This window comes from Argiope bruennichi, chromosome 5 (assembly GCF_947563725.1).
Source record: "Argiope bruennichi chromosome 5, qqArgBrue1.1, whole genome shotgun sequence".
In the NCBI taxonomy this organism is placed as follows: Eukaryota; Metazoa; Arthropoda; class Arachnida; order Araneae; family Araneidae; genus Argiope; species Argiope bruennichi.
Genome location: NC_079155.1, coordinates 89,647,844 through 89,660,868, shown reverse-complemented (window position 1 = coordinate 89,660,868; position 13,025 = coordinate 89,647,844). Strand labels below are relative to the sequence as shown.

The following is a 13,025-nucleotide window of genomic DNA, read 5'->3' as shown; positions in this document are numbered from 1 at the left end:
TTCAAGTAAATAAATATTGAAACAATTGTTCATTGTTTCTAGGCACAATAAAATTAGCATACATAATTTGTGTTTTAAAACTTAAATTATTTTCAAACCACTTAAATTCAAACTTTTAAAAAAGCCTTTGGACATCTGATTAGCACGGGTGTTTGGTTTTTCCATGCTTCTCAGGGTTTAATCCATTTAATAGCCCAACATATAGCGGCAGCATGACGTGAAATTCACGCGCCTAAAATGCATGCTTACTCACTTAAATTTAAGTAAAATTCTTTTCTAGAACTTACATAAACTTTAAAGACTTTTTCGTGGCCTCTTTTCTTGTCTTTTGCATAGCTGTGCTGAAAGTAACGCTTGAATCCCAAGTCATGTTTAACAAAGAACTTTTAAAGCTTGTAAATGCAAATTTTTACCCAAATAATAAATTTAAAAATTAAAATGTGATTAAAAGGCATTTTTTAAGAAGAACAATTCATGTATCATTTCCACCTTTTTAAGGCATTTTTTTTAAAAATCAGGTCATTAATTTACATGCATTCAGCAATTACCAGCAATGCAAAATCTACACCACGTTTATCATCAGTAACAAATAAAAATAATAAAGAATGTAGAAAATTAAGGTATAATTTTTTTAAAGATAAAGGTTAAAGATTTTTTATAATTCTATAAACGATATTCCCCCCTTAAAGTACACAAAAAAAATTAGGTAAAAAATAAAACAACTTCTATGATTTTTAATCTAAATTACAAAGTCTTAAAAAACGGTTTATCATTTCCATAAATTGTAGGATAAGGAATTTAAAGAAAAAGACGAGATGACACTCGCTGGGTGAAAAAACACACATCATAAGAAAAATGACTCGCATAATCCTATCAAGTAAAAATAAAAACTCAGCAATTCAAAAATCGGTACTTCAGAATATTTCTATGCAATGCTTTATCAGCGAAATTCCCTGCACAAATATTTACAGGATACACGATGAAACGGAATTTAGACAAATAATAATGAAATAAATAAGACAATGAAAAATGCACGTATCATCCCCATTGCAGTTTTTTTTAGAGTTGCGGTTTCAAACTGTCATTTCACAAAATCTGGGTGAATTTTTTGAGGCAATAATTTCCCATCTTCCTTTATCTTTTCTTGGTATGTAGATAAAGAAAAAAGGAAGAAAAACAAAAAGGAAATTTAACCGTACATTAAATACTGATAACAAACCAAGAGAATATTTTCGTCATATTCGGTTTCAAAAGTTTAAAAAAAAAAAAAAATGAGTAAGACAAATTATCAGGTCCGTTTTTAAGTTCATAACGGATTGTAACTTGTACTATTTCGCAAGAGGCATTGACTATCATATATCTAAATAGTTTGGTATAACAATTTATTTATTTTTATATCCGCCATTAATCCAGTTGAATAATGTAAAATTTATTATAATATTTGAATAATGTAAAAAAGAACACGGCAATATAAATGAAAGTAAATTGTAAAAAGTAGCAATGCCATATTGAAGTTCCGATGCTATTAAGGTGTGCGTACAAACTTAAAACTTCAAAAATTGTTCAGAATATCGAATATTTTTTAATGCTTCAAAATGTTCTATGATGCTTTAGCTTTCAAACGATACCAAGATGTTGTCAACATTCGGAATATTTCTCGAGTTATAATTATTTTTATTTAGGTACTTTCACTAAAAACTATCGTTTCGGTTTTTTTTAAACTCATTTTATGAAGAATGATATTTTTCCACTATGTTGCTTCATTCAAACAATCATAACTCAACAAGAAATTACAAATACAAATACAATTATTTATATATCAAAATAATCTGTATGAAACAAAGGATGTTTTGTGCCTCAATGAAAGTCATATTTATAGAAATAAATTTTTAATAGCTCTTTAAAAGTTAAAATTACAGAAAAAATCTCGCTTTTTCTATTCATCGTTGATGAAAAAATTGTTAAACAGTAACTATATATTTTTATAACTTGATTGAGGCAGACAACATGAAAACTAATATTAGGCATCATTTCCAATTAGAATTGTGTGTCTGTACAAATTAGAATTAAAGATATCATTTTTTCAAAAAATAGGCTAATTAGCCCATTGAATAGTATTTAATTAATAATTAGTGTAATATGGTTTTTTTTTCTCACTGAAATGAGTTTAAACATATATTAATGAGCTACTGTGAAAAAACTGGATTTTTAAAATTAAAATTTTTAAAAAATCTTCCAGTGTGTATGTACACCTTAAGGAACGTATAGAAAGTACAAAAACAAACAAATTATCTACAAGACACCATGCTTAAAAGCTTGGTGTCTTGTAAATAATATTATAAAGAGATTAATGAGAACAATATGACCGAAATTAAGTTCAACGATGCTGAAGAAAGTAGCTTCAGAAAATATTAATTACAATCAAACGAAAGTAAAAACAGTTACTGGTCGCTCTCTTGATGTTACAAATAAATCTACATTAACATGGGAAATTTCTGCAATAAATCTATTGAATGCATTAGAGACTTACCATTTCTCTAAAATTAAAGCCAACATATTGACGCATTTTCAGGATTGTCACCAATTAAATGTCGTTTACAACATATTATTCCATTATATATTTGTATTCTTTTGCCTCCTATTTCAGACTATAACCGAAGTATCCCAGAAGGTTGTGTGTGCACAAATAAGATTAAAGCAATATAATTCATTTTCAAATTTATATGAATGAAATAGTAAATTAAAGACAGCTTATAAATTCCATACATTCATTAAAAAATTATATATTATGTGAATAACTTTCACGGATATTATTTGCAAAGTCGAAATTTACAAAACTATTCGAATTAATATCAGATGGAAATTTTACCCAAGTTAATAATTTAAAATAAGTTCCGCTTTGAAACATGAAGTCTAATGATAAACTTGAACATATCTATCACAATTTTTGTGCGAGGGAATTTATCGGGTCATTTTCAAAAGCAAAATATTACAACTCAAGTGATGAGCATTGTCGCATGAAAAATTAAATGATTACTGCCTTAACAATTGCCTACTTTGTAATAATTCTTATAAGAGAACGAGAAAAAAAAAGTTGCTGATCCCGTCGAATTTTAACTACTTAACTTTCATTTAAAAATTACAACAAATGTACTCAAACGAAAATTAAAAATAAACTCTTTAATTGCACACGGAGTCAGGAACTCAGCCATTAAAGTTATCTATATACGAGCAGATGATTCACCAAAAGCAAACTATCAAATTAAGAGTCAGAAAAAGAAAAACCAGGAAGGAAGGGGAAAAAAAACTTTTTTTTTCCAAGTGAAGGGGGTGTTTCTGCAACGGTTGATTACGAGAGAGTACAAGTTCTCGGACCGCTAATGGAGAGGGATTTGGTGTCAAAAGTTAAGTGGTTGTTTTAAGATTAACGTGTTTTAACGCCATTCATGGCGATCACTTAAGACGTCTGAAAACAAACTACTCAACACCGACAATCGCAAAAATAAAGGCAAGAATATTTAAAGGCTACAGGGCACAGGAAGACTTAAATAAACTTTTTGGTAGCAGATCTGCTTTGAAAAAATATGCTATTCATAATAAATATTATAATGAGTTATATAAGCATAAGAGTTATACAGAATATATTTAGCTTGAATAAATTTATTTAGAGCTAAATCGTAATTGCAGTTCTTTTCTGACAACCTGAAAAAGTCTTAAGAGTCACTGAATTTCACAAAATAAAAAAGAAAAGAAACGGCAAAATTTATTTGGAAAAATAATCTTGTTTTTTTTTTTTTTTTTTTTTTTTTTTACTTCCAAATTCAATGTATTCATTTGAGATGCCATTTAAAGTTGATAAGTGAAATATAGACTACAATGATTAACATTAAAATCTTACTAATGCATCAAGTAATTTTAAATAACTGAATGACCTCACTACTAAACATCAGAGTGTATGCATAACGTTTCATTTTTCTGAAAGCAATTCTTTTCTATAAAATCTCCATAGAAAAAATATAATTAAAAAATTTTATTTTGAATTTAAAATAACAGTTTAAATAATAATTTTTATTTTGAATTGTCTTTTTTCAAATTAAAAATGTAGTAATTAAATAATTTTAATAATTATTAAATTTTCCAAAACTGAATGCAAAAAAAAAAAAAAAAAAAAAAATGAAAATATGCAGTACTTCATAGTATAGAGTTTCTATACTGCCAAAAAGTCGCAAGTTTTCAAGCAAAAAAGGACTTTTCTGTATCATTCGCAATTTGTACCTAAATAAAGTGAAATACACTGTTTTGTCATCACGATTAATCGAATAAGTTTAAAATTCAGTAAAAAATATTATTTAATATATTACAAAATTAACTACTATCAATCTGTTTAAAATTCAGAACAATTTGAATACCACTATCAAAAAATTATCAAGAAAAACTTTGTTATTAATGAAATGAACCACTGATCCAATTCTGATATGCTTATGCAGGTCATGTACATGTCAATATTTAACTATACAAAAAATTGGAGGATGTGTGTGTGTGTGTGTGTGTGTGTGTGTGTGTGTGTGTGTGTGTGTGTGTGTGTGTGTGTGTGTGTGTGTGTGTGCGCGCGCGCGCGTCTGTGTGCGCGTGCTCTTTCGCGTTTCTTCAGGAAAGAATCTATATAGATCAACTTAAAAAAATAAAACCTTATCTAAATATAAAAATTTATCAAAATCGCTAGAGCCTTTTCCGAAATACACGAAATAAATTTATATTTATACAAGAATTGCCTGTTTAAAATTATAAGATAAAACACTTTAAATTTATAAAGACAAAATATTACACAAATAAAAGTTTAATAACACGAGGAGATTAATCTTTTTTTCAAAAGAAAGAAAAATGTAAAGGGGAGAGGTAATCAGTGTAACGAAAAGGATTTTTTTGAAACCAAACACCTGAAAGGCGCTGCTGTGAAATGTTCTGTTAGAAGACTTATGATCTCCATGGGGAAAGAAACCAATCAAATGCGATGACTGGTAGAAATTCGAGCTCTAATTAAATTGGACCCCTACAGGGATGTTTTGCATACAGGCATATTTTAAACAGGGAAAAAAAATTAGAATGAAAAAGAAAAACAACAGGTGGCAAGTAACTGCAAAAATTAATTAATTTTAAAAAAAAGTAGAATATCAAATTTTTAAATTAAGTCATTAATAAAAAATGTGGCAAAGAACAGGAACAAAGAACAGAATAAATTACAATATATTCAAAGCAACATGAAGCATTCTTAGAATTCCATACTTTTATTTAATGCTCTAAATTTTCAAGTATGGACATACACTGATCCAGACATAACGATAGAAGGCTAGCCATCATTAAAAGGTCGTTGTATTTTGTAAAAAACTTTACAACATGTGAAAATTTTTGCATTTATTACTTCCGGATAAGCCTAATGATTTCCAGGGATGCACACTATCTGTCTTGAAAAATTAAACTATCCGTCCAAAAATTTATAAACTTTTTTTTTATCTTTCAGCATAAGAACCGCTTTTACAAAATGTTGTCTCGCTTTTATTTATGGAATGTATAAAAGCGAGCCAAAGCTCTTCAAGAAACAAAACATTTTAATATAAATTGTTCTTTAATTATCATATTTTGAAATAATTACTGCAATAAATAACATTTTACAGCGATGCTAATAATAATTTAAAAAGAACTGTAAACTGCACTCGATTAGAATAAATTGATTAACAGGGAAATAAAACAACATAGTAACATTTTCTTTTTCAATTAAATAATTACCTTTATGCTTCACCAATTTTCTTGGCTCAAGTTTCTAGAAATAATATGAAACATTGCTGCAATACATAGTTCATGAACCATGGATTTTCATACCTATAAATTAAAAAAAAAAAGATTTTAATAAATTACAATATCACGATTTCAAATAACATTATACAACTAATATTTTATATCACTGAACAATTAAGCATAAGTATACTTTCATATTAATATTGGGTATTTAAAAATACAAAATTTAATTCGAAAAGAGCATCACGAAATATAAAATTCAAATATAAGATTTTTAATTATCAAATCCTTAAGATATAAATTATAAACTTTTATTTATTTTATTCAAATTTAAATTTCTTTAAAGTATCGATATTCAATTCATTAAAAAAATATTAAAACACCCACTTTTCATTTACTTTTTTTTCCTTACATAAGCTTATCTTATATAAGATTCACAAATCTTTAACAGATGTGCACCTATTTCTACTTAAATACAAGAGATAAGCGTTCTTAATACAGATATTCATCAAATAAAAGATTTCTCTGTGCGAGGATAAGAGTTTCTTCTTAACTAATATCGGCAGTTTTTTTTAAGTTATCAGGGGATAAGTGCATCGATATTTCATGTTTTATCTAATCATACATTCAATTTCATTCATTAATCGAGTCATTTCTGATATCGACATTTACCCCCCCCCCCCCCCCACTAAAGACACTGCAAGAAAATTCTAAAAATCGTTTCTAATATCTGCAATCAGTTTATGTTCACGTGATGCAAGTCAAAAGTGTCACGCAAATTTAATTTTGGAATCTACGGCACTGAGATATCATTATACAGTGTAGTTTAATTTAATTACATTAGCATCCCGTTTTAAAGAAATACTAGGGCTATTTTGGAACGAATCTCGTAATTTCAGACGACCAGGACGATACCTGAGCTGGTACCCCACCCCATCTCTATTATACTGTGTAAGATAGAAGGTAATTAATGAGACGGGCAGTTAACGTTTGTAATGTCACAGCCAAGTAAAGAGAATCGACTCCGTTCAAATTAATTCCTTTGTAAACAAGATCTTAGTGAAGCAACAACCAATTCCGATCAAAATAGGCTAACTGATCACGTAAAGTTTTAAAATATGGCACGAAACAACGCCTTCTATGTTTCATATTTTTTCTCAAAAATAACTCTGGCATTTATTTTTTCCTATTTGTGAAATTTAAATAGTACTACTTCATTCACTATAGAGTAGTATAATATATACTAAAAATACATGGAAGACTTCAGCTAATTCGAATTCGTTAGTAATACGGATTTCCTTTGGCCTTAATAATAAATATCTTCTTATTATTAAGAAATATTTTTTCTTATTATTATTAATAAGAATTATTATCTATTAGTATTACATTATTTCTTTATTTCTTATTATTATTAAATTTCTTATTATTTCTTATTCTTCCTTAATAACAATAAATTTCTTATTAATATGTTGAAATACCGTCCACAATTCAAATTTACTTTGTTTAAATCGAAGTAAAAACTAAAAATTGAAAAAATCAGTTTTTATTTTTTTGAATAGTCTCAAAAGTTTTAGTCATTTCCGTCGATTTCGTTCGATTTTATGTGATAATATGTCCAATAAAAAAAGAATTTAAAAATTTATTGGCTAAAATAGTGAAAATATGTTTTTAAATTAGAGATAACATATTTAAAAACGTTGAAAACTTTAGATGTGAATTGAATTTTTTATTTTGCAGCTTCATATAACAATTATACTTAATCGTCACTTTAAAAATTGACATTTTCTTTTGTTCCACACACTTATATTTTACCCAGTTTTCCAAAATTCGATTTCTTGAATAAATCCAACTTCGAATTAATGAAATTCCATTGTACAACTGAATATGGTATATGCCATATGCATTAAATAATCTTAAAAAACTATTATTTTTAATAATAAATAAAACACAATAATTTAGCAAATGTTGCTAAAATGATATATTTAACTTTTTGAAAAGAAGGAAAGATAATAAATTGCTAAATAAAGAAAAAAATTTAAAAAAATACAAAATTAAAAAAATACAAAGTTAACAAAAAAATACAAAATAGTAGTAATATCAAAATAGTATAGTAATAGTAAAATAAAAATAGTATAGTACATATACTATAACTATGTAAAAAATACAATATAATATAGTATATGTATCATAACTATAGTAAATAGTACAAAATAGTATACATAATAACAAAATAATATCAAAAAAATACAAAATAGCTCAGCCCCCTTCCCCTCAGAGCACTTGGAAAAAATTGTTGGTGCAAGGGGGGGGGGTAAATATCATAATGTGACCGAAAAGCAATAAACAAGTGGGAAAGTTGAATTTAGAGAAAGAAAGCCGCCGATGAAGAACTATGGGCATAAATTTTAGCGCCACCCTTTGACATTCACTAATACAGCACATAAAAGAACTTACGTGGCCGGCTTCTACAAAGAGTAAAAAGAGCAAATACAGCTTGCAGTCTGCAGCCATGGGAAAAGCCCAACGCTGCAGAAGAGGAGGGGAGGGCGAAGACACAAGCGTTTATGACTTCTTCGAGGGTCGATAATAATTCTTTTGAAAGAATTTGTTTTTCATTCATAATAACATAATAGCAGACAAGAATACCCAGTGACCCTCGGTAGACGTAATGCAGTATTAAACCGCGATCAAATGATGAGTCAAAAAAAAAATTTTTTTAATGCGTTTAATCATGATAAAATATCGAAATTGAATTCGAAAAATGATTTGAGATCATTAGAATAAACGAAATATAGATTTTTTTTAATCAATTACACAAGGAAAGAAAAAATCAATTTCAAACATTTTGCTTTTGGCTAACTTTATTAAAGAAAAAATAACGACATTAGCTTTTTTTTCTATCCTCATTTCGTATTTGGGATAGATCCTTATTTCTGAAAAATTAGAAAATAAGCACTTTTTTAATCGATTCTTTAAAAAAAAATCAATATTGGAAAAATATTCACTCATTTGGGTCTGCAATTAAGAGATTGTGGAAGAAATTTTAAAACCCAATGCAACCACTGTTTACTTTTACGTTAAAAACTAAAAATTTAATTTTTGTTTTGTTTTGTTTATGTTAAATTTTTATAAAGAAGTTTTTTCAAAATTTAAAAATGAAGTCAACGAAATTTCTATAAATTCAGTTCCAATAATAATTAAAAATCCAGATTTTCTGTTACAAGGCTACTTCTACTAGGATTCGCACTTCCAAATGGAAACGCATAAACAAAATGGCGTCAAGAGAGCTCTTACAGGGTTTTTTTTTTTTCCCCGATATTTTTTAAATTATTTGTCAACTAAAACAGCTTTAAAGCACTCGTGGCAAACAAAATAAAGAGACTTTGCTAAATAATTATTTTTAAATAAATTTCTTTTCAATTGCCATTAATTAAAATATCAATTTGTAATTTGACTTCAATCATGGGATACTGGAAAAAATTTTGCAAACGACAATGAGGCGGTAGATAGAAAAAAAAATTTCAGAAAGCCAACCCGTGAAATTCATAATAAGGCCAAATTCGGACAGATTTTAAAAAGAATCTAAAATTGTACATAGTAATTTTAATTTTCAAAGACAACAGCAATGAGATAGTAATAAAAATAAAAAGTTTCACATGCTTAAAAAGAAATTTGAAACTTGGCAATTTTGACGTAAATGATGTGTTCCGGTTACTTAAAGCATCCCACACTAGTCTCAATAATCGAACAGATCATCGACAAATTTGGTCATCGACCGCGATTCGACCAATTATAATAATAACAAAACAATAACCGCAGGTATTTTTAAGCTTAAAAGAAAAGTATACCAACAATGTCAAATATGAGGCGTACTCAGGCGTTCCATTAACTTCTTCTGAGAATCAAACCTTAGTTCTACATCCTACGTTCTTCAAAATTCAGGGAACTAATTTTAAAAAACTGAGATTCGAGGAATTGGCGGGAGTAAAAACCTTCAGAAAAAGAAAGGAACAGTAACAAAAAAAAACAAAAAAAAAAAAAAAAAAAAACCTATGTAATTCCAAAAACTGAGTAAAAAAACAAGATAGCAAAAGAGCTTTGAAACAACTGAATAGCGATAAGAACATTTTCTTCATAAAAATCGCAAGAGACTGTGAAAACGAGAATTTCCCTTTTAAAAGAATAAGATCGAAGAAATACACTTTTGAGGGGAAAATGTATTCGTAAAAGCTTAGCGTGACCGACCTTGACTTCTACCCTCAAAGCTCTGGTTTACGTCTATAGCATGTGAACTATCTCACTATTCGTTCGGGAAAATTCAAGTAAGATAGCATGCGAGTGCCGTTTTGACCTAACCCTTCGTTAGAACTCTGGATAAAAATACTCAACAGCCGACCCCGTTGACATCGAGGAACTATTTTTATGAACAAAAAGACATATATTAAGTCTCATCACACACCCATCCTTCATTGAAAATTTTTCATTAAATTCAAACTTGCTTGCTTTTATCAAAAATAAAATTTGAAGTAAACTTTAAAATGAAGAATAAATTGAGGTTGTAAATTCTTTTAAGCTGTGATCATTTTACTATCTATTTAAGAAATAGCGCTTCCCTGAACTATCAACCTCAAGGGGTGGAACTTGCAATTGAGGATAAGAGTATAGTGGTTGGTTCTCGTCACCCCTGTAGGTACACGAAAAGGTGGGCCTGGTTCCTCCCACCGATGACGGACGTACTTCTCTAGGGAAGGATTGCACCGTGGCCAGTGATGGCCCTTAGGACTCAACCACAGTTCCAGCCAATGTTGCTGTCGCGGCGGTCCAGTCATTCAAATTTTTTCGTGTGCCTTCCAGCGGGTCGGAGCAGTCAGTTTGTGATTCCCTGAACTATCAGAACATATGACAATATTTCTCATCAAATAATCAATGAAATTAACTTTGGGTTGAAATTAACTTATGTTCCCAAAAAATACTCTTTAAATGAAAACTCATAAATTTCAATAACGCGCTTTAAAACTGTGACAAAAGAAAAGCCAAAAACTATCGAAATTATATTTAGAAAATATCTTAAAACTATCATCCAAACGAATATATCGACAATTTCAATTAGTTTCATGCAGCTCTTTTAAAAAAACTTTAAAATCTTTTATTTTAATTAAAAACTTATCTTTAAACAATATCTTAAAACTATCATCCAAACGAATATATCGTCGATGATTTCAATTGTTTTATGTACTCTCTTCAAAAAAAAAATCTTTAAAATCTTTTTTAAAGATTAAAAATCTATATTTAAACAAAGGCAACTTCCTAAAATCAATTTTTAGAACCAAAAAAACACAATCATAGATCTAATAAACGTTTTGGTCTCCCCACCCCTTCCATCTCTTTAAAAGTAAAATTATTCACTTTAAACCTCGAAATGTAATTAAAAAAAAATCTATTTCACAGAAAGATTCATTCACAAATAAGAAAGGCATTTTAATTCTAAAACAATTTATTCCAAATAAGAAATTGAACTTCAAAGTATGTTTCAAAAACTTCAAAGATCTTGTAAGATATCATGAGCGCATTAAGAAGTAAAAGAAGGTCGGTTAGGTTAAAGGAACAAGAGAGAAAAAAAAGTAACAAGATAGGCATCTTTGAAGTGGCATGACTTAAAAAGCTGCTATTGTAAGCAGAGTGAGACATTTTCTTTTCCACAAACACCCATCTTCGTTTCCAAGCCAAGCGGGAGGCATTCTTCAGAGAAAAACAACCACACACGTTTAACACAGTGACATTTGTAACGGTCCCACAACAACGAAGTTATGCAATTCGCTACTTGAAAGCGGGCAAAATGCCGAATCAGATTCACACTTCACGCCGCATATAAGAGCAAGGGCGACTACAGCTACACTTCTTTGAATACCAATAGTAAATTGTCAAACAATAAAAAAAAAAAAAAAAAGGAAAGAAAGAAAGGCTATGTACGAATACTCCCATAGAAACAGACAGACGATAAAAAAAAATGAATGAAAGAAGGTAGCACAAAGATCAATACATCTCCACTCAACAAAAAAAGTTTTGAAACTTTGACAGATGGCAGATATGCAAATGAAGGTTAAAATTTTTCAGCGTAATTTATTTAGTTTGAAACTAAGTTTGACAGTTTCAGTTTGTATGTGTTTTGGAAACGCGAATCGATTATTATAATTCATTACTAATTTAAATATTCTAGTTAAACTGTAAAAATTGCTTCTCATTCTTTTAAAATGACAGGGGTAACAAAACGGCAAGTTATTCACATTAGAAAAAAAAAAAAATGAGAGTGAAAACAAAATAAATTGCGAACTGAGATTGCAAAAATTTGAAATATAATTAATAAATGAGTATTTAAATGACTACAAGCAATAAATATTCGCTATATAAGAAAATAATTATCATGAAGAAAATATTAAATTACATTTTTAAAAAATAACATCTTGGGATTTATAAGAAAAATAATTTTTTAATTCAACTAATTAAATGGTTTAAAAGAGCTTATAATGACGATTGAAATGATATTTTCAATGTATTCACACTCCTTTAAAACGTTCATCCCTAAATCAAAAGAATTACCAAAATTCTAAAAATAATTCTTTGACTTAATTAAGATCAATGAATATACATTTAAAGGAGAACACGTATCTCAATAAATGAAACTTCAAAACTTTTCATTCAGCTGGCAGTTTACGCTTGACAATTTATTTTGTTCGTTAATTTGAAACTGTACAGTTCTTTACATCTGAAATTGTATCCAAATCATAAATTTACAATTAAATCACGAGTCACATGATTCTAGGTTTCTTAATTCCAATTCATTAGAAAATCATTCGAGAAGAATTCAACAAGTTATTAGTTTTTATCAGAGTTCCAGGATTTCAGAAAATGAGAATTATGTTTTCAAACACATAGAATAGACTCACATACAACCTGGGCGACATTTCGCATAACAGGCGTTATTAAGAAATATACATTATCTAATGAATTTATGCAAGTTCAAAGTTCTCTAAATTTGTAAGTGCGCATATTTCTAGTGAGATGTGATTGTTTTACAACTAGCAACTATACTGTTTATAATTTATACAGATATATGGATAACTGCATTTAACTTTAAAAAAATCAAAAAAAAATACAAATGTTAAAATTTATTTGACAGAAGTCCAAAAATATGGGACTATTTAATGAGCTGCATAAAAACTAGTCACGTTCAT

The 13,025-nt window shown here is 28.4% G+C and overlaps 1 protein-coding gene across 4 annotated transcripts in view; it reads right to left on the bottom strand.

Moving 5' to 3' along the window:
• Window positions 1–13,025, bottom strand: part of LOC129969590 (pleckstrin homology-like domain family B member 1) — a 136,743-nt gene that overhangs the window by 89,077 nt on the left and 34,641 nt on the right. For all 4 annotated transcript variants that reach the window (XM_056084226.1, XM_056084225.1, XM_056084227.1 and 1 more), the window contains one exon: window positions 5,785–5,877. The gene's annotated coding sequence lies outside the window, so the exon portion shown is untranslated. The remainder of the gene's footprint in view (window positions 1–5,784; window positions 5,878–13,025) is intronic.